Source organism: Cygnus atratus, chromosome 1, assembly GCF_013377495.2.
Source record: "Cygnus atratus isolate AKBS03 ecotype Queensland, Australia chromosome 1, CAtr_DNAZoo_HiC_assembly, whole genome shotgun sequence".
Lineage (NCBI taxonomy): Eukaryota > Metazoa > Chordata > Aves > Anseriformes > Anatidae > Cygnus > Cygnus atratus.
In genome coordinates this window covers 58,048,478-58,071,387 of record NC_066362.1, presented here as the reverse complement: position 1 = coordinate 58,071,387, position 22,910 = coordinate 58,048,478, and the positions used below count along the sequence as shown (strand labels likewise).

General features: G+C 43.4%; 1 long non-coding RNA gene across 1 annotated transcript in view; it reads left to right on the top strand.

Moving 5' to 3' along the window:
* Nucleotides 1–496: 496 nt before the first annotated feature.
* LOC118255808 (uncharacterized) overlaps nucleotides 497–22,910 on the top strand; it is a 42,588-nt gene continuing 20,174 nt past the window's right edge. The window contains exons 1-2 of the long non-coding RNA XR_004781035.2: nucleotides 497–1,268; nucleotides 17,759–17,923. This is a non-coding gene — a long non-coding RNA (uncharacterized LOC118255808). The remainder of the gene's footprint in view (nucleotides 1,269–17,758; nucleotides 17,924–22,910) is intronic.

The following is a 22,910-nucleotide window of genomic DNA, read 5'->3' as shown; positions in this document are numbered from 1 at the left end:
TATTGCTCCCATGTTGCAGATGGAAGAAGCTGGGTGTAGAGAATGAAGTGCTCCCACAGGAAGCCATTGGCAGAACCAAATAAAAGGGGTCCTGATTCATGGTCTGTGCTATGGTTGCTTGATTGCATTTTCCTTTTTTTCCTTGCCTTGTTTGCTGGTGAAGCATGATCGTGAGTGACCCCAGTTTATACTGCAGATGGTAACATTTAAATCTCACGAAAATCTTCATCTAATGAACCTTTTTTTCTCAGCCTTTTTTTTTCAGAGATATAGCTGAAAAATATGGAATTTCTGTGTATAGTGTCATGAATCTGGTCTACTAGTTTTATATTCTGTGCTTGGCTAAAAGAATAAGTAATCTTTAGAATTTCTTTCACTTTTTTTTTTTTAAATAGTTTTTTTTTTTCTCCTGCATTTGCTTTCTCTCTCCATCTTTCACAAGGAAACCAGAACTATGGTTATGTTGTGCTCTGTCCAGGTAATGTTTTAACAGTGAATTTCCTGACTCCTCTCAAAGCCATTATTAACTAATTAATGATCACATTGAAGGATTTGTCTTCTTTTTCTTAGCTATCACTGTACTGGCAGTGAGCTGACCTGTACTTTAACTTCCACTGTGGTAGGTTTAGTACTATTGTACTAATGACAATTACTCTGATTTATGACTATTAGGTGAGAATGGAATTTTCCCCAGTAAGTTTCTTATAACCTGTGAGTACTGCAGTAGTATCAGGGTTGATTCAGACTGAATCTAAAACATAAAGCAACGCTCATTGTCAAGCTGGAAGTGCATGGACATGAACTCACATTGTGGATGCTTTCTATGCACTGTGAACACTGCAGGCTACTTCATGTCCCTGCTATTGAAATCCTGTGGTTTTCTTTCATAGAAAAGGGATCTGTCTGTATGCTTTATAAAACTTATGAACTCATTGCAAAGAGAAAACAAATGGACAGTGTAGAACATTTCTCAATAGCTTAGCTGAAAAGAGTTTTTCCTCCAGAAATTTTTTTCTAAGGGAAAACCATAAGCCTGATTGCAACACAACCACAGCATGGAGCGAGCCTACGGGGATGGTGACTACTGGCACCATTCAAACAAGGTGCTATTTTGTCCTCTCTGGTCTTTAGGTCGAATTAATAAGCATAAATTCTGGTTTGCTGGGTTCCTGAAAAGCAAAATGGGATGCTTGAACACCTGAACAAGAGCTGTGTAGCAAAGGAGGGTGAAAAAGAAGATGGACCACTCTGAAATTACTGTTAGGCAGGTAATGGCTTTAAAAGCAGTGACCATTCTTTTACCCCCTTATTTTCATTTTTTAATTTATAACCTGATGAACAGAACAGGGGACATCTACCCCTACTGTGTCTAAATGCTCCTTCTGATTGCAGCTGATGAGATATACTCTGGAGAAAGAGGTTTTGTGGGACCTGTGGGCTGGGGGCACAGTTTGTGCAGAAGAGCATTTCTGTGCATGCATCCTGAGGGTAGTGGAAAGAGAAAGGGATTCATCCCTCCACCATGCCCATACAGAACAGTGCTTTAATTGCAACAGGCATGACTCAGATTAGACATCACAAAAAACTCTCTAAAGGCCAAGAGACCGAGACATGAGAATAGGTCACCCAGGGATGTTGTGGAATCGTGTCTGGAGGATTTTTGAGCAGTTAGACAAGCGTCTGTCAGAAGTGATGGTAAGCATAGCTGATTCTGCCCTGGGGCAGAGGGATGGGCTAGCTGACCTCTCAAGGTCCTTTTGAGCCCACGTGGCTGTGATTGAGGGAAAGGTCCAATTACTTATGATGGGAGCAACAGAGTGAGTTGACAGCAGAGGAAATCCATGATGAATGGCACCTTATCTAGTTCCCTTATTGTCTTCTCTGCTTTTAGGCTTTTCAGTATAGTATGATTATACATTTGATTATAGTTCTTTTTTTTCAGCTATTCTATTTCTCTTTGTTTTACATCATTAAAGAGGAAAAACTTGCCTTTTAAATTTTTTTTTGTATTTTTTTTATTATGTTTCACTTTCTATGCTAAACGTCTTCTCTTGTAGCTGATGCATAATTAATTTTGCAACTCTGTTCTTTAAGTCTGTTACTGGGGGGCCTACAGAGATGTATAAATTTGTAGCAGCTGATCAGCAATCCTAAAAACTTTAATAGCTTTCCAAATCCAAATAATAACCAGTACAATTGATTTAAAAGCATTTGGTTTATTTCTCTGATGTTATTAGTAAACTAGAAAATGACATGCAAAAAACAGACTTTGCTCTACAATGCTTCTTGAAACATCTCTGAAATTTAGTGAGCTTGAGAAAGAGAAATCTCTTTCTTAAAAGAAATATTTTTACAGTGTTTGCAAGATGTCATAAACTGTTTTACGCAGAGAGAAAAATGGAACATCTGTGCCATTCATATTTATTTTCTCAACATAACTTACCAGAAAATAAAAGAGAAGGGGGAGGGTTTATTTTGCAATTTCTCTGCAGCTGTTTGTGTGAATGTCCAGGGCTGCCAAAAAAAGAAACTAAAAGAAACAATCAAATAACTTCCAAGATTTAAACAAAATGGAGAAAAATAATTTAAAAAGGAGAAGCCAGCATTTATTTTCTAACTTTTTGTGTCATTTATCAGAGCGACTGCACATGCCAGCTTAACCATCTATAGTGCTTTCTGATGCAGTACAGAAAGCAATTCTGAGGAAGGTCTCCAAAGGGTGGGTTAGATGACCCCAGACCTGCAGATTCATTTCTAATGTTCTCACATAAAAGGCTATTGTCATCTTAGTCCTCCACAAGCTCCACTTGCCCTCACACCTGTGATAACTCTATTATAAGGTTGCAGCAAGGCAGTGCCCCCCTTGAAGATTGCTCATCCCTTTTGATGTTAACTGAAAGGAATCACTGAATTATTCAGCAATGAGATCACCAAGGCAGATCTCAAGTTGCACTTGGCAATTACTACATGCTGTCCCTGGGAAAGTCCTGCTTGCACAATGGCCTAATTCCAACCTGATGGCTCTCACATCCACTTTTGCACTGTCTTGCTAAGGCCCCAGAGGAGCAAAGCTCTTACTATTAGCTCTATGGCAAAGCATGGCCTCCTGACTCTCAGTCTGGAGCTGGATAGCGGACCTCCATATGGAGGGAGATGCTCTGACTTCTCACTGGGCATGGGCAGGTGAGAAGCTGGCTGGTGTGAATGACACCCCCAAGCCTCTGCTAGGCAGAAGCAAAGTAGTCTCCAGCACCAGCTCTCTGTTTGGTTGATAGTGCCCTCATACACTGGGGCCATGAACACACATTGAATGGCTTTAGTAGACAAAGAACAGATGTTGGAGCTGTGTAACAAACCATGCCTAAATAGGCATGTATCTAACACATCTGTAACTTTATACCTATTTTCTTTCAAGATGAGGGTAACAGCAGCATTTGTATGGCTAGTAGCTCTGCTTCAAACCTTACAGAATTATCTAATTAATCTTGTCCATGCTTCAGGAGTTGAATTTACATCCAATAGCATGACGACTTTCTTGAAGTATAGAATTAGTAACTTTTATAGAATGAAATGCACTGTACTCTTGTATTAAGAAAAAAAAAAAAAAAAAAACAACAAAAAAGAACATGCCTTGAGAAAAAAGTGCTTCCTCAGAGGCAGAACAATAAGGACAGCATAAAGAGTCCATTTAGAAAATAAACAAACAATAACACACACACAAAAAAAAAACAAACACCGAAGGTGCCAGCAGAAGAAACTCACTCAGCCCTAGTTTGTAGCTTTCAGGAATAGAAAAAGAATGAGGTGATGAGACTGGAAACTGAGAAGCCAAAGTGGGAGTGAGAAACTAGTTCTGCTGTGACTGAAGAAAAGAGCTGAGGTGACATCAGTGATTTAAAAAAATGTAATGAGCAGGAGGGGAGAAAGTGAGGTAACAGGAGTTATTTTAAATTACTCAGAAATGGCAGGAATTAGTGGAAATGTGGAGACCAGATGCAGCTGTACTGCAAAGTAACACTCATAAAAATGACTTTTGGTATGTTAAGGCACCATTCAGTACTCTAGCTGGCAAGGAGATCATGGATTCAGGCCTCTTCCCCAGGTAGGTTTCTGCCTGAACTAGCCTGGTTGGCTGTATTTTATTAGAAAATACCACGTTTCTAAGACTGACATCCTGAGCGTGAGACTTTATATACTGAGCATCTTAACAGCTCTTCTCCAGGGCTGTCATAAGAGAGGCTTAAAGCTGAAAGCAAAATTAAGACTGGGGATTGTTGTGTTGGTTCCAGTGAAGATTTACAGGGTTTGTGAGAAATTTCTAGGGCCTAAGTTTATTTTAAGGTGTAATGGTAGTTCAGGGACAGGCAGTGAGTGGGGTACGTGAGCCAGCAGGCAGGGATCATATGCGTGATGTGCCGTTGCTGCCTGCAAGGACTGCTCTTGTCATGGGGTTGCCCAGGAAGCAGGTAGCATCTGTGAGGTGGCCAAGTGTCCTACACCTGGAGGTAGAGGAGGGTTGGGGAGGAGATGAGCACTACCCCTTTTCTGTCCTGGTGTCATGCTGACCTATACAAGAGTTAGAGCACATCCAGAGACAGGGCATTTGCACATGAAAGGGTAAGTCTGGTACCTTTGGTCCAAACCATGAGCTAAACCAGGTGGCAGGCTCTGAGCTGCTGCTTGCGTCTTGGTTTGTCCTTGGAAACTACAGTGCTGAGGGCTTTGGGCAAAGCCATGGTGTAGCCTCATTTGTGCCAACCTCTTTGCTCTTTGTTATCATGCAGTCTACAAACAGGTTATGAGATACATCAGCTGATGTCCTTACAGGGCCACTGGTGCTTTGTCATTTTGCATGGCAACCTGCATGTTTGAACAGAAAGTCTTAAGGAAAAAAGTGGAATTTTCTTTTACAAAAACTCAAATAATAGGCCCCAGGCATTTGAGTGCTTAAGAGACTCTGTGCTGTATTGTGAGGACAGAAATAGCATGCAGTATTTTACAGTGCAAAGCAAAAACAAGGTCCCAGCCTTGTAGTTGGGGTTGCAATGTTTATGTGACCATGTGGGCTTGTGAAGAGGCCTGCTGGCTCCAGCCTTGCTCTCAGCAGATGGGGGATACCTGCCTCCAGACACTCCACATTTGGGGCCCAAATACACCCAGCCCTAAGCATGGCCTCTGCCTGGCTGCCCGTCTGTGCATGCCAGAGGACATGGGGAACAAATATTCAAAGAATACAGGCTGACAGGACAGCTTCCAGAGATAGCAGCCTGCTGCTTTGTTGGTGAAGCAGGATTTAGTGTAAATGGGGGCAAACACAGTGAGACACACCGTTCCCATGCCAGATACCATTGCCTGGGCTGGCACGAAGCTTGGGATGAGCCTGGAGCCCACAGGTCCGAGTTTAGGCCCACTTCATCTGCCTGCAGCTACAGCAGCTGTATTTCTCATAGCAGAACAACATTTGGTTCCACGTGCCTGCCCAAAGAATAAGACTGAGAAGAATACCAAGCTGATGTTGACGTAAATGAAGCTGAACCCACAACCTATGTTGACTGAAGTCCTGGGACAGATAGCACAGGAAGTGTCTGATGGGAGTGGGAAGACCAGCAAATGCAAAGAATAAACAGTCCTGATCACAGAGAGCCTTGGGCCTGCAAGCGTTACAGCAAACCACGCCCATGTGCCAAAGCAGTGTTAGCAGTTTATTCCATCTTTCACAGAAAAGGGTAATTTGCCTCTGTGTTTTCTGAACTTGAACCCCACTGGGGCTGGTCAGCAGAGTCCTGAGGCCTCCAGCATGGGCTGGAGAGGCTGGGTGCCTGCACAAGGCAGGGCCGCCTGCTGCAGGGCCTCACACATCTTAAAAGTCCACTTAATTTCTCTGAGGGCATCTTGAAAAGAAATCCAGCAGGGGGGTTTAATGCCGTCATCCAGACGGCAAGCTGTTTAGTTTTCAAAAATGATTGCCATGAGGAAGGGGGAGATAAGGTCCTGGCAGCCAGCCCTCTGGTTGCTCTGACACAAAAATGTTGTTATCAGTGCTTTTAAGCAGGCTAATTGATCACTTGTTAACAGTGGCCCTGACCATCAAGGTCTGGGAGGGGCAAACTTGTAAAATGATGGCTGCTGTTTGATTTTTTTTTTTTTTTAATTTTGGATAGATAAAGCCAATTTGCCTGTGACACAGGGTTTAACTTTGCATTGTTTAGAGAAGCGCTGCGGGATTATTGGTGACCTCCAGGGGTCAGAGCCAGTGTTTTTTCCACGTCATCTGACAGGGAGAGACCTCATTAACACAGAGTCCAGGCTCTGGGATGTTAAATTAACGATGGTACAGAGGCAAGAGGGCTATCTGTAAAATGCATGCTGTCATTTCCTCTGGTCTGCAGCGTTTCCTTTGCCATCTCCTTCACAATGTTCTTTGGCTTGCAGCAGAAGCATCCTAGAGTGGGCTGTGTCCTGTATGCATAGAAATCAGGTAACGGGAACTGCAGAGGATTTTTTAAGGTTGGATGTGTACCCTTGTGCTGTGTCTCTTCATGGGATTTAAGGAAGATTGACAGCTGATTAATTGTGATAGGCTGTAGTATTTTCTTTTGCTCCTCTCCCCTTGCCACTTCTAATTATCTGAATTGTCAAGTCTGTGATCCTTCAGTCTGACAGAAGTGATGCTGGGAGGGAGAGGCTCAACAACTTGCTTACATGCAGCTCTCCAGGTATAATCAAAGATTGGTTTAGCTGTATCTTTTACATGTGATTGTTTTACCAAAAACAGTGGCCATTTAAGTTGAAAGCAGTGGCTAGAAAACAAACAGAAAATAAGAGTTGTAAACTGACCTAAATTCCTCCTCTTGACTCCTGGGTCATCCCACCAGCCACCAGGTGCCATGGGCTGTTTACATTAGGCTTACAAAAATGAAGGCAGGAGCTTACAGGTCCCTACCTTTGCATCTACACCAGTGTCTGGCCCCGTCTATAACTTCTGTTCTTCAGGGCAGAGAAAGGAGAGTGCTTAACAACACTGGCAGCCAGCTGACACTATTGTGCATGTGAGAAAAAGCATCTGAAAAAAACATTAAAAGTTTGACAGAATTATACTTAGATAAATCTTCTGCTTGAAGGGTCCAAGTAGTATTTTCCCTGCAGCAGCTACTGTTAGCTGCACATAGCTTGATTTTTATACTTCAAGAGGGAGAGGCATGGGACAGGGCTGAATACGTGAAGGTCTGCCCTGTGGTTTTGGTGGAGGGTGAGCAGTCCACAATTTGGGGTCAGTGGTGCTTCTCAGCTGCTGCTCACTGCTGATGTGTGATACAGCAGAAATGTCTCCCTCTATCAACCTCTGCATAGTCTAAATCAAGGACAGTAACTCACACAAATAAAGGACAATGACTTCAACTGTGGGGAAGGAAGGAAAGGTAAAGGAAAATCAGTTGTGATACAGGTAAGGGGAGAGAAGGGAGAGTGTGACTGGTGTTTGGGACTTGGAGATGCGCTGGGTTAATGGAGATGAGAAAGGTGGAGGTGAGATGGAGAAAGGAGCTGGAGACAGAGCTGGAGATGGAGACAGAAGGTAAAGAGCTGGAGATAGAGCCAAAGATGGAGACAGGAGGTAAGATGAAGAAGGAGCAGAATAAAGAAGAAACCAGGCTTGGGAGGACTAAAAGCAGAAAAGTCAGCATCTGTGGGCCTTGTTCTGCACTGTAAGCTTGTCCACCAGAGAAGAGCCTATGAGGCTATCTTCTGCTTGGTGGTGAAGGACACTGTAATCTGTCTGCCTAATCCCCTGTTGAAGACTCACTTAGAGGTCAAAGTGATTCCACCTCAAATTGGAAAGGGGCTGAGAGGTTATCTGGACCATCCCTCTCTTGCCCTGGCTGGAATTCATTGGTGTGGTTGCTTTTTCAGATATCTGTTTTAAAAGCTCAGTTGAACACACAGCAAAAGTACATTAGAAGAATGCCATGGTTGTAAAGCCATGCTCTCACAAATTAGGAAATACCAACACTACCCATCTGCAGCCTGAATACATATTGTGGGAGGCATTCTGATGCCAGTCTGCACCTACAAGCTGACAGATACATTGAGGATCCTTTTAGTATTGTTAAAAAAAGTCTCGATTGCAAATTCAAGGCTAGGCCTGGAAAACAAACTGCCTCCCAAAATACAACTGCTTTAAAACTAATTCAATTTGCATGGTGCTGGAGGGCACACAAGCAATATTAACCTGCAGAGTAAATAAATGCACTTCTATCTGCCAAGCTGATCATGTATATCATGTCTCTCACACTGGTGCACAAACAGTCCTGCATGGAAACACAGGCTGCCCTTTCCCATAGGTGATTTCCCACCAGAGCTGTGCAAGAAGGTGTTCTCGTAACGCTTTTTCAGGACAAGGACAGGCAAAAACAGTTGCTAGCAAGCTTGGACAGTTCTCTTAAGGGCAGATATTTATGCCTTTCCTCTTAAAAAGAAAAAGTTACAGCAATCTGTGGAAAAATCATCTGTCAAACTTGTGCGCACAATATAGAGTATAACAGTGAACTAAGAACCAGATTATATTTGTGTACCATGTCCCAGTTTGATCTATTCTTTGTGCCTGGTCCCAATAAAAACTGTGTGCCTCTGTCAAATATAATAACAGACTCTGCCTGCCAGCCTTTCTGGGTAATCATTATTGCAGCAGTGAGATTGAACCTCTTGCAAACCCACAGTAAAGCTTTGCAGTGTCCCCTTTTTCCTTCCTCTCTAAAAGTTCAACTCCAGATTGCTAAAATATGGAGAGAGCGCAGGGGGAAGTGCTGTCACCCTTCTGAGATCTTGAAATGGCCTGCAATGAGCTAAAGTGCATGTTGAGATTGTAACGCCCCAGGAGAGGTGAGCTTTAGCCAGTGATCACCCCCTCAAACACAAAGGCAGACTTTTGAGCAAATCTGTCCCTCAGTGTTAAATATCTGGTACATGAGAAATATCAGCCATTAAAAAAGACAACCAAACTGACTGTTAAATAAGATAAACATGCTGGGAAAGATAGATATGTTAAAAGAGATGATGTAACCTTTTGTTGAAACCTCAGGGTGTTTCAAGCCTTAATGACTGTCTCCTTGCTGCTTAAAGACTTGATGGAAATGATCTTTTTAGTTCATCATCTTAAACACTGACATTAAATGGACCAAAGATAGAGACACGGCCAGCTGTAGTGACCAGGGGACATCCTATTCATTAATATGCCATTAAGAAATGCATATGTTAACTGTAGTACTTGCTTTGGTGAATTAAGTGATTTCTGTGTCTGGCTGGGCTTCATGAAAAGTGCAGCTATTTGAACTCTTTTTGAGGAGCTCTTAATAACTAAGTGCTGTATTGTACTTGCCTTGATTCAAGTCTTAATGCGCTCCCTGCAGGCCCGTCATCATGCTTTCAGAAAGACAGGTTCTCCCTTCCAAAGTCATATACTTAACGTTTTGTTTAGCATGTCCAAACACTTTAGCCTCATGGCACTTAAATGTTTTGGGAAGGGTTATTTATAGCTCACCAAACAGGACAAATCCCTCTGTCTGAAAGCTAATATTTGTATTCATTTATTTTCTTTAAGGAAACATGCTCACAATCAGCAGAATGATGAACGAACAGCAAAGCACCTTCTCTTCATCACATATAGAGATTAACTGTATGCTTCATCCTTATGGGAGATTCAGGTGGATCTTTCATGACTGAAAGGTCCAGTTTTGACCCATTTTCTGATGTCTCTTTTTCCTCCCTTATAGCAATAGCAAGGAAAGTGAGCCTTGCAATTGGCAAGGTGAGTACTTCTAACACCCTTTCGTATGAGGCCTCATGCTCAGTTACTGCAACTCTGCAGGCTGGGGGCTGCTCCAGAGGTAGGCAAGGTGCAGAAGAGGCCCACAGAGTTTCGTAAGTTTTACAGTAGAGGTAAGCTGACAGGTTTTCAGTACATCAGTACATTATACCCTTTATTTGACTGAAAGCTCTTTGTTGTCAGAGTAGCTAAAGGGAGAAATAGGGAGCGAGAATGGTAACATTCAATTGCCTCTGGTGAAGTGACATGTGAAGAGCATTAATGAGGGTTTTTGAACACCTCCCCACTCCACCGTTCAGCTTCAGAGGAGGTTACAACTGCAGCTGCTCAGGTGAAAAACAACTGGGCAGCAGAGCAGAATTTCCCTGACTTACTGGGACCTCAGCAAAGATAGTTGTCTTCCCGATTTTTGGTGCCTTAGGCAGAATTTCACTGCTCTTGTCCATCTGGGCATGGCTGGATGCTTTCTACAGCAGAACAGCTTCCACACAGCGGGCTGTCCTCTAACCCTACAAGGTTCTCACAGGCCTGCTAACAGGGAATAGGACTTGTGACTACTTATGCTTTACAAAGCTGCAAAAACAAGCATCCTCCCCTACCCAGGGGACAGTGCCTGAACTCAGTGACATTTGTGGGGGGCAGATAATTCCATGGAGTCCAGCTGAGTTACTCCAGACTTCTAGTGACTGTCACCAAGATCAGCATCTCCCTCTTAGCTGATAATCTGTTGCGCTTTGCCTTACTTGTCAATTTACGTTATCTGTGAGCACAACTGATGAGAGCACTCAAAGAGACTGTTTTGCAAACTGATAGCATATCTCAGAGGAAGCATTTGCAAAATGTCAGCATCCCAGCAGAGATCCTGGGATAAACAGTCCCAGTAAAGCAAATATACCCCACTTGACAGCAAGTGATGGTTATATGGCTGGTCCAGGTTTTGCCCATTAGCTTCAATAAGCACACTTGATTTCAGGTTGAATTCTGAATTCTGGGACGTCTTCTCTTGACGCTTGAGCCAAAGACCTGGGAGCATGGCAAGGGCACAGTGTTGGTTTTGAAAAGCTGTGAGACAGGGATCATTGCTCAGTGACTGTCCTACCAAAGAGGATCTGGGTGTATTCAAAGGGTGTTTAATCTCACCTGACTGCTCCAGTGAAGTAGGTTGTAACTTAAGCATCTTGGGGAGGAGGAATGGAAAAGTCTGCCACTAATAAAGCAGACAGCAGTCTTATGCATACCCTTTCCTAGGTAAGACTGAAGGGGCCAGTCTATTGCTCATTCAAAGCCTGCAGAGCTAAAGTATTTTGCTCACACGGGAGAAACTGTCCTAAAACAAATTTCTTTATGTAAACAAAACAAAATAACAAACAAGCCAACAACCTACCTCCTTTAGCTGTCAAAAGCTTTTACAGTCATCCTTGAATGTGGACCACAAGAGCCCTTCGTGTCTATCGGTTGGTTAGTCACAGGAAACTGGGTGCATTTTAGAGATTCCATTGTCCTTTCATTCCCGTGTTTATTTGTCTTCCTCCGCAGCGCCCTGAAAGTGATGGATAGTTTGTTGACTTCTGAACCTGAAGTTAACTTTTTGAGTTGTGTCTCATGTCGGAGGAAAAGCACGTAAAGGGGAGCGGGAAGGATTTCAAAGATTTTGTGCAGCAGAGGATGGCAGCAAGCCATTAATTATGTGCAAAGGAATAATAGCAGATAGGCTTTTTATTTTATTTTTTGCAAGGTGAGCTATTGAGTGAAATGAATAGCTGCCACAGAATAGTTGCAACCCACGTAACCAACTAGGATTTTACAGTCTTTGTATGAAGATATTTAAAAAGATTAGCACAGCTTTGGTAAAATACATTGGTATGCTGGGATAACAAGGCTGTTTGGAAAGTTTTGGAAACTTCTTCCCCACCCCCCATCAAATTACCTCCAAGTTCTTATTTATTATTACTTAGAGAGCATATTAAGTGCACACTGTGCATTGTAATAAAGTCACGGCCCCTGCCCTGAAGATTTTACAAGTCTGAGGTCTTGATCTAATACCCATTTAAATCTGTGGGAGTCTTTGCCCTGACTTCAGCGTGGGTTGGATCAGATCCTTGTACAGCATTTCATGAGACTTAGCAACAGTTCCTGTTACACTCTAGCACACCCAGCTAGTTCGTGGCAAATTTGTGGCTGAGCAGTTCCCTGCAATAGCCCCACTAAATGCAGTGGTAACATTTGCTCCTTTGAGTAACCTGGGCAAATGCAGGCCCAGTTTTGTGGGAGAAGAGAAGATGGAAGGATGGAGGTGTGTTTTTTTGCTAGTAGATTTTTATCAGCAGGAGTAGCATGCATGCGCGATGGCACATAGGCTAAAATTCCGGACCCCTACTCTCTGCCTGAGTGTGAGCTGTGCTGTCAGCCCACGTGTTGAAATCTCAGAGGGCACAAGCCCCCCCCCACCTTCTGTCCCAGCCACCTTCCAAAGGAGAACTGTGTGTACAGTCTTCACGCCAGCTTTACTCATTAACTACTTTGACTCACTCCTGCTTACCAGGGGGGAATTTACAACCTCCTTTCTGCTACCAACACAGCAGCTCTGCAAAGATTCAGCCTGTAGCGGACATTTGTGCATGCTTGTTCGGAAAGGCTGCTTTTGTATGGTTTTGCTTCAATGCAAATGCTTTAGGCTTCAGTGCAGCAAAGTAATTAAGTATATGCTTGACTTTAAGTCCATGAATGATCTCTGAATCTGCCTCTTTGTACTCAGAACAAAACCCCTTAAAAAAGGAATAGCTTGAATGCCAGCAGCCCAGCTGTTCTTGAACAGCCCTCCAATAACAAATCTGAGAGCATTTGCATTGGTAGAAACAAAAGTTGGATAAGGAGGCTGATTCACTGTCTGGCTTCTGGAGACATTTTATAAATAGCTGCGAGAAAAACACAGGAGGGTTTTTTATTATTACTATTATTATTATTAGTTGATAAAACATGTTGACAAGAGTCCTTTTCAGGATTGTAACTCGGGGGCAGCATGTCTTTTTGGACAGCAGACACATGGCAAACAGTTTATTTGCTGAAGAAAGCCAGATGCTCTGTGTCCTTGGCAGGCGATTTGTAAGATTAAGGAAAACCAAGCTAGTGACTAGAGTGTGGTAAATAAGAAAAATAAATAAATAAAGCAGTTGTGCTGCCCGCGAGAAACTCTTCTGTCCTTTTTGGCAGGACAGCTGGCTTTTCATCTACTTCGCTCTGCAGTGTGCGGCTGGCGAGGGAGAAGCAGGCCACCTGAGGGGAAGAATGTTTCTTGTTTGTCAGCCACTGCCTTGCCAGCCCACTGCTGCTGCATGAACAAGGTCCAGTGCCTCTGTGGAGTCTTGCAGCACATCCCATGGAAGACTTATGGGCATGGCACTGAGTGGCTGAGGAGATGAGGACCAGCAACATACATGTTAGGCATCTTCCATCAAGCATTAACCCAGCCTGACTTCGAAGCTGTTACGTGGGAAGCAGGCCACCTCTGGCAAACCTCTGACAAATAATAACACCAAGATCAAGGGCCAGAAAACAGGAAATACAGGATGTCTCCTCCATTTGGGGCTTGATCCATAGCTGGCGCAGATCAGCAACGTGCCATTGGAAGAAGAGAGTTTGTATAGACTGAGACCAGCTGAACACCAGTTACCAATGAAATAAAGTAGTTCTGTGAATAAACAGAATATTAGTGGAGGAAAAAACAGAGATGATAAAGTTTGTGTTGTTTATCCTGTACGCAGCTGGTCTTTTCTTAATTTTTCTTTAGCAGATGTTTGCATTGACACAGCTTTGAGATCAAGATACTATACAGCTCTCAAGCAGTATCAGGGAAGGGACAGAAGTGCTGTAAAATATTCCCTGTGCCATTGAGGTTCATGAACCAATGAGCTAGAAAGCCTGCATGATACGGTTTTGAATGCCTGTCTGATGCCTCTGAATTGCACATGCTCTTACCCTTACCATGCCTCCAGGCATAACATTATCTTTTCTTTGATCCGGCTTCCTCCTCAAGTGAAATACTGACACTACTTCAAATACAATTAGGGTAATTCCTCTGTCACCCATGGAAAGACAAATGTGGAGAGAGAAATCCCTTGCTTGCTGTTCTCTCCGGTAGAGGCTCTTGAGATTATAGTACCTGAACATCTTCCCAGCAGTGCACAGCCATGGCACTATCTGTTCTTTAGTGTCATTCCCCTACCTTCACTCCTGTAACAGGCTTGTGGGTGCAATGCAGGTGCTGTGAAGTGAGAGGACTGGAGGAAAAAAGGCAAACTGTCCCGAATCATGGGAGCTGCCCTTTCATTCATAGTAGGCTTCTTTCCCTCTTACGTTAGTGCAAGGGACCATCAAAGAGAAATGAATTACTTAATTGTCATTACACACAGATAAACCAGAAATGGACTTGTGCCTTATTTGAGTAACATGAAGGAGACCCTAGAGACTGTAAAAGGTTTTGATTTTAACAAAGAAGTCCTCCTCCTGATGGACAAGCTGGGACAAAAGGGACAGAGCGAAGTGTGGACAATGCATTTATATGGCGAGCAGCAGAGTTGGTTGGTGCTGCCTAAATCCCCCCCAAATGAGAGGAATTTGGAAAAAAAAAAAGAAAAAAAAAGGTTAGGGGGCTAATGGGACTTATGTGACTTGAGCCTCTTTCTCAGGATACTCAGACCCCAGGTAAGAAATCAGATTTACAAAGCTTCCTGTGTATGAGCAGGCACTACTTATCAATACGTCTTCTGGTCTGGGAGGGTCGAGGTGTGTTCTTGTGACTGAGGACCATCAGCAGTTGGTAAAGGCAATGAACACGGACTAGGAATGCTCAGGAGAGAGGAGCTGGTGGCTGAAGTCCTTGGAAATGTCTTGATTGTTTTTTCAAAAGGTCTATTTTTAACAACTGTAACATTCTAATAATATTCAAGGGAGATATAATTAGGACCTTAATTCTATTTTGAGATTGTTTTTGTCTGAGTGTTGGTTTGGACTGCACACCAGCACTTTGGCAAACTTGTGCTTTGTGCTTTATGGGAGAACAGTCCTTGGCTGGACCTAGTGGGATCTGAGTTAGCCTTGACTGGCCATGTTCCCCTGTTCAGCTCTGACTGGGCGCTGGGTGGGATTTTGGTGGAGCTGTAACCATTTGGTGTGAGGCTCAAGTGCCTTCAGTTGCTGGAATCTAAGGCTAGGGGTTACATAGCATCGCATGAAAGAATACAAATAGTCAGATGTTGGGATTTTGGAAAGTGTTTAATGCAACACTTTGAAAAATGCATGTGCTATTTCATAGTTTCCTCTGAATTGCCCAAGCCTAATCTGGTGCGGGTCATGTTTTCTTTGAACTGCCTTCCTACAAAACCATCCTCCACAATCGCGTACCAGACTATTTATTCCTGAGGACAGCTTGCATCACCCATGAAAGAATTTAATAATAGCACTTGGATGGAGTACCGTTATTTATGGAGAAGGCTGTGCTCTGTGCCTGCCTCAGTGGTGGGTGGCTGCAGCCTCTGGTAGCACCACGTTGGATTGCTGCGCTGTTTGCAGATAGGGGAGTGTGCCTGACAGCCCGCCAGGTTGCTGTTGTCACTGCTGCAGAGCTGGGCATCATGCTCCTCCTTTCAGGCTTTGTTATTTATATCGCTCTGTAAATAAAACTTCTGCCTTTTCCCTCTGATAAATGGTGAGGAAACCACTGCGAGTGAGCATGAATGGGGGAGTAAGTGGGAGTATCACACTCTCGATATTTACTGGTGTCCTCATGTATCCTGCTATGCAAGAGAAAAAATGGTGGCTGGCTTTTGTTTTTATTTCTGGAAAGTGATCATTTTTAATCCCCAGTACTTGTCCCTTTCCATCCAGCTCTCATATTGCCTGCCAAGTTTTGGCTTTCAGACCTCTTGGAAATGCCCTTACGGCAGCAGGGAAAGGCAGCGCTGCCAGCCGTGCCTCAGCCCGGCTGCAAAATCCTCTCCCCCGATCCCGCTCAGCTGGGTGCTCCCCGGCTCTGCAAGGCCGAACAGGGTCTTCACTTGTCCCCCACTCTCCACATCCCTCTCATTTGCTCATTTCGGGAAATGTCAGTAACAAACACCATGATTTCATTTCCTGGTGGCACGGGCCTTTAAGCAGAACTTTTGCCTCTTTATGTGAGTATTCCATGCATGTAAATTTATAGTATAGTATTTCTTACACAAATAACCTTACAGAAATGCACCACCTCTTTCCTCCTGGTTATTTATTTATTTATTTATTTAAGGAAATAAGCAAACAAATCAAAGGAGATATGTAGATTCATCTTTAGAAAATTTCAAGTAGGAAAAGGAAAGCAGAGCTTACTCTTAATCAAGAAAACAACAAAAAAATACCCTTCTAGAAGTGCTAAAAATGTCTTGTTTTGTGCTGTGGACAGGATAGCAGGTCTTCTGGGAAAACAAAACAAAACAAAACAAAACAAAAAAAAAACAAACACAACTAAAACTAACAACTGTAGTGTAGATTTCTGTGTTGACCGGGCATCGCTAAGCTCAGAAGCTCAGATTAAATGTGGTAAATGGTGGAGGCTAAAGGATTTCTGCTCTATTCCCTACACTTACAGCTGTCAGCCATGCTAATGGAGCATCACCACTGGCAGTTAAGAGTCCCTTTCTGTTCTTGGTTGCAATCTCCTTTTCTTTGCATTCTGGAATTGACTCTCGTGACTCCAGTGGCTGAAGCAAACTACACATACTGTCGCTGGAGTAAACATGGTAGGTAGTGAATACTCACAGCCAGCAAGTTTTTCACAAAGTCACTTTTCTGAATAGATATGGACTTCTAGGGGGAGAGTTGATCCTCTCCGTTATCATGTGTGGGGTTGAAAAAAACACATACTGTGTCTTCAGCTTTGAACAGTTTCACGTATTTGTGTGTGTGTGGTCTAGACTCCTGTGCAATTTAGTCATAGCCTAGCCCTGATTTTCCCATTGTTTTACATTTAAGTCATGCTCAGAGCTTTCCAGTCTTCTTGCCTTTCCCCAGCAATGTTTATAATTTACCACCTAAAACGATAAAGGTTTTAGAGTAAGTTTTCATCTCTCCCTCGCTGCTAGGCGTCCTGATGGAGTGCAGTCTTGCCATCACTTTATAAATCAGCTGGTCCAGAGGGGAAAAAGGACTGTGGAGATAATTACTCTGAAAAACTTGAAATGATCTATGCCTGAAACAGCTGGGAAGACTGCTAATATGTAATAGAAAGCTTTGCATAAGAGAAGCAGTGGTGGGTTATGTATATATTTCCTTCCTCCTCTACTCAAACGCTCTCACATGCTTGTCAGTACAAAATGACATCTCTGAGTTGTCATGCGTCTGCACATTGCCACTGACCACTGATAAGCCCTCTGTAGTGTGACTGCCCCTCAGAAACTTGGAGCAGAGGCAGGGTTCCCCTTGGGTTCCTGCTGTTACAGCTTTGTAAGGTGTGAGACCAGTGGGGCAGGGGGACTGAGTCTGCCTGCCACGCCATCCCTGTGCCCAGCGCCATCCTCTGCCCCACTGCTTTGCTTTGAACTTTGATCCTACCTTCTCTTTATTTTCTCAGTGATTGAGTTAAGGTCCAGGATTTAAGCTAGTTGGTTTAAATTCAAGCCATATGAGACAGGAGTGATTTTCTTGGACAGGAAAAATAATCTTGCGGAGTTTATAGGACTTACAATTGCTCTGTATTTTCATGGAGTATGAACACAATTTGTCTCTCTACTTCTCAATCTTAATGTCTTATTGGATCTTATTGGATTAACTTGTTGTTCTTGGAATTTCCATACACTGGCAGGAGCTCAGCAAGCCTTTTTCACGTTTGGTTAGCCTGGAGATTGCAGCCTTTCTTGCTTGCATAGATGATCACTGTTCATCATTTTCTCCTCTTTGTATTTAATGCAGGTCCATTTCTCTCCACCCATATTTCAGTCCTCCTTAGACTGGGGATGACCTAAGCAGAAACCCTGGACAACCCAAGCACAGCAAGCCAGAAGAAGATGATATTAATGCTCCTACTGCATGCCTACAAGGAGTAGCTCCACAAAGATCTGGGCAACATTTTGGCAGGTGAGGAACTCGCCAAAATGAAGAGTGGTGTGGTAATGCATGGCTTTGGGCGCTTTATGGAGAATTACATACCCACAAGAAACCTCTGAAAAACCCTTTTGTTCTCCAGGTATCTTGGGGGAGATGTATATGAGCAACTCGCTTCATAAAACGCCTTTCCCTTGTATTGCTGCACCGTGAGTGAAACACCAGGCCGATGCAGCACAGCTGCAGTGCAGTCCTTCCCTCACGCCTGTGCAGCAGTGTCTGTAATTCTTTGCACAGAAGTCAGACCCTGCTAAGACTCAGACATTCATATTCCTATCAAAATCTGAACAGTGGTTTTTTTCCATCAACAGTTTTAGGCTATCAGCCTCTGCTGTGAATGAAAAATTCATCAGGCGAAGGCTAAAGAAGTCACACCTGTCAGCTTGACACACTGTTTATCTCAAAGATTTTACTTCTGAAAGTATAAACAGTAGAATATTTATTTTCCTTCCTGCCATCTATGAAGCCATTCAGCGATTTGAGTGTGCTCATGCACAGCTTTCATGGGCCAACCTTAATTGCACAGCAATGTGCCATAAAAACAGAGATTAGGCACTATTATCTAGGAACCAATTTTACATTTTTCTCCTCTGACTTGAACTGTTTAAAATATAGGGCACTATCTCATTTTGGCTGTACATAAATATCTCAGTTGTCAAACTGCCCTTACTCAACTAGCCAACTTTTCTTGGTGGTTGAAAATCATAGTGTTTAATTGTGTCAACTGAGGTGAAAAATGTTATTGGTTCACCACCTGGCTCTACCATATAGTTAAAAAAATTAAGCAACACAGAATGTGGGATTTCAGGGACTGCAAAAATATTTTAACCGTTAACAAATGAATATGATGCAAGGACAGAAGGAAGAAAAATATACCGCTTATGTGTTTCTTTATCCAGGTGCATTCTTGCTTTCTCCTTGCTAGCTGTCTTTGAATCTTCCAAACAGCATGTAATTAAATAGGGTGTGATAGGAGCCCAAGGCATCAGTAAGAAGCTTCCGACAGATTTCAATAAGCTTTTGATTAGTCTGTGTCTGCAGAGTTTTGCAGTTGTTCAATAGCCACTGTAACACACATGAGCAGAATTTAACAAATAAAAAGCAAGATTGACCAACAGAAATGCAGTTTTTCTGGGCTCAGTATTTGCTGGTGAATTCTGGTGAACTCATCTATCTTACTTCAAAGAGGGAAGCAGTTTGGTGAAGAACTTCATAGCAAACTCCTGCGTGCAGGAAAAACAAAACAAATCAGTAAACAAACAAAACCACCTACTGGATATTAAGTTTTAGCACCCACTGAATGCTCTCCATGCTGGACAAAAATGTTGGCAAGCAGTGTAAACTGTCTGCTCCAAGGAATAGGTTCCAAGGAGGTGGTTTATTGTATTTGAAATCCCTTTTGTACACTTCATCAATGAAGTGTAAAACTTTGGCTATAGCTATCATCTAGGAATCTCCCAGAGAGAAAGCTTGAGGGTCCGGACTAAAGGGGAGCACGTTGTCATGTATCAACTATCATTTACAGAGAGTTTGCCTTCTGCACCACACAGGTATAATGCTACAGTGTTTTTAGTAGGTGAAAAGTTAATGTGGATTTTTTTTTTTCAAAATGGGGCTGCTTGGAATCTCTCTTCATAGCTCATTCTTTTTCCCATACTAGAGGTGAAGGGTACAGGTAACTAGAGGTGAAGGGTCTAACAAATTTAAGGTGAAGAGGAACAGTTAGATCTAGTAACCTCCTGAATAGTGTAGGCTATTACATTTCACCCAGTGACCCTACACTGAGAACCAAAATACTTACCTTGAAGAAAAGCATTTTCATCTTCACGCAATAAGGCTCTTTTATAACAGAGGCAAATGACAGGAAAGACTGAGGTAAACATAACTTGCATTATACTGGATATGACGGGATGAAGTGCACACTCTTCTTCACTCTTCTTCACATCTTCTGGTAAGGTGGGACACTGCTGGGTCCAGGAATGGATTCCGATTTGCTGCAGGACAGGTTTGCTCAGTGAGGATTTTACTGGAGCCTATCATCATTTTTCCCCCCACGGAGTCTCACACATTAGATACAATTAAAAAATCAGTCACTGGGCTCTAATCTTCCTGCAATCTTATAATACTTTCAGGACTGATGTGTATATCCTATTTAAGCCTTTTGCTCCAGGAACACTATTAAATATTGTTTCCTCTAAAAATGATCTTCTATAGTGGAGATTTTCTTGGTAATGCCCCATATCAGGTTGGTCTGCCTCCCATGCGCTTCAGGAGTTGCTGCTGACACTTTTGGGAAGATGACAGGTCAGCAACAAGTTCTAAGATAAATAGTTTGTTGGGCAGTTACTCAGTTGGTATAACCCTTGTTTCTCATGGCCTCTGTTGAAAGGTTGTAGTGAGGCTCTGCTGCAGAGCTGGAAAGAGATTGGGACACCAGGCACAAGAGAAATGCTTATGGCAAGGCTGCTTGGATGTACAGAGCTCATTTTGCCAAGCTAAGTGGCCTCTGGTCTGCTCACAGACATCCTTTCACTTGGGTCCAGTGAGGAAACACAATGTGGAGAACATGAAGGGTCCCGGCGGACACCAGACACTTTTCTTGGGCTCACAGATACCTTCTCCTATGTACCCAAGGAGCTTGTCCATGGGAGGGGGCTGCCATGGTGGTCTGGCCATCCAGGAGGGCTGGTCCTGGCTCGAGTGTTCCAGCAGACAGGCTAGTGATGTGCAGGGGCAGAGTTATTGTCCTAACTCTCTTCTTTTGTAAAAGAATGAGGCTTTACTCTATATTCCCCTGACATCTCATTAGTAATTTCTTCTTCATTTCCTGCCTTAAGTTCTCTAATGCTGTTGTGCCAGCCCAGTGGAACAGAAATCTTGTTTTCCAGTCCTAAGGCTAGGTTTGCTGTGAAAAGAAAAGACATGGTCCAGCTTTAGTTTTAGCATATTGTGCTAGTAACAATTCACTGAGCTCTGGCATTCTGCTTGGTCAAAGGGCATTTCCTCCCCTCCCTTCTTCCTCTTTCCCTCCCTCCCTACTAGCTTCTTATGAAATTAATAAAATAGAGTGTTTTGTTGACTGGGTGGAGAAATTGCATTCAGATCACATAATGTCTGAGGCCTGGCAAGACTTTGTGAATCTGTTCTGGTCTTTGCTAAATGGAGCAGGGTGCCCTCCAGTCTAGTAGCAAATATCTTAGGGAAAAAAAAAAAAAGAAAGAAAAGAAAAGAAAAGAAAAGAAAAGAAAAGAAAAAAGAAAAAAAAAATGCTTGTAGTTCAATTAATTAAAGAAATTGGTTTGATAGGTCAGTATGATTTGCAGGCCCTTGACCCTTCTCCTTTTTAATTTATTTATTTATTTTGTTTGAGAGAGATTCTGGTCCTCATCACGGTGGAAAAATAAAGTCTCTGTGGTTGGAACCACATTACATAGTACTCACCAAAACTGGCACTTCTACAGGTCTTTTATAATGTGATAAATGTGTCTGGGCCAGGATCTTTGCAGGGTCTTGTGAGTATGCACATATCACCCAATTCCCTCTCAAAGGGAGATTAATGTATCTGAACACAGATGGGCTCCCAGGCCAAAAGATAGGGGCTGTAAAGGCTCCAAATATGCATCTCTCAGCCAACAGGACACTGACAGCTTGCAACCTCTTTTGTCACTGAGGGGTCTCGAGCTGTTTGACCTGTCTGGGTCTCTCCCAGGGCCTTGTCCCCTGCATTTGTTACAGAGTCAGCTCTGTGCTGCTGTGCTGGACCTGTGACAGAGCAGATCTGAGACTTGTCTGTCAAAGAAATCTGCTTCTTCACAGGCCTGATGGTAGTGTCTAAGTGGATGTCTTGTTTGCTGCTTCTACCGAGTTACACCGTTTCCCTTGGGCAGCTATCAAAGTCTACGGCAATGCATGCCTTCCTGTTTTTTATTTGTATGTGTATGTGTGTTGTTCTTCTAAACACGGACAGGAATTTCCTTTCCTGAGTCCAGACATCAGCCACTCACTATTTCTGTAGCTTGCAAACAGACTGTCTGCTGCCCCGGACCCTTTAATTTTTCCCATGAGAGCGGCAAATTCACAATGGGCTGATAGAGGAGGCCTCGTGATACCCCTGGTATGCAGTCTGATTTGTGCTCATGGTGTTTTGGCTGCACTAATTACCACGACAGAGCACACCTGACACCTAATGGACATTGTTTCTCTGCCTCTTGCTGCAGTCGGCCCTTGCTATCCTGGTGCTGGCAGAGCACCCCTGCCCTGGCCTGAAGGTAGAGACAGGGATCCTGGGCATGACTGCAGCCCTGACTGGTGGAGGTGGCTGTCCCCGGCACCCTGAGGCCTTTATACACTGATTTTGGCATTGGCACGCTTCCATGACTCCGGGGCCATGCGTGGCATAGCGCGGTCTGGAACAAGGCCCCTCAGGATGCTTCCTGGTCTTGCAGGCTCACAGGGCGTGGGCTGCTTCAGCTGAATCTCCCTGATTTCAGTGGCCTCTCAGAGCAAATTAAGCCTGTCAGTACTTTCCTGGGACTTGCTGGAAGCAACAGATGGAGCCTGAGTATGCTCAGTAGTCATTTTTCACAGCTTTTCTCAGTGGTTACTGTAATATGAATTTACCAGGAATAGGGGTAAGACAGAAATCTTAGACAAGTGACTGCCAAGAGGCTACAAATGCTGGTAAAATTAGTGTCAATGTAAATCAAGGGTGAGAAGCCAGTGGCTGCGCCGCAGATACTGTAAAGTAGAGGAGCAAAAGATCACCGAGGTCACTGAGTGTAAACTCCCACAACACAAATGATTTCTCTTCCCTCTTTCTAGCCTGTGACTGTCCATCTGCATAAGTGTCTGTCTGTCTGTCTGCCTGCCTGCGAGTCATTCCTCCTCCCCTCTGGAACTTTTGAAGTGGTTGGCTAATTTCAGCCAAATTAGCTGAGGGATAAAGACCTCAGCATTGTTA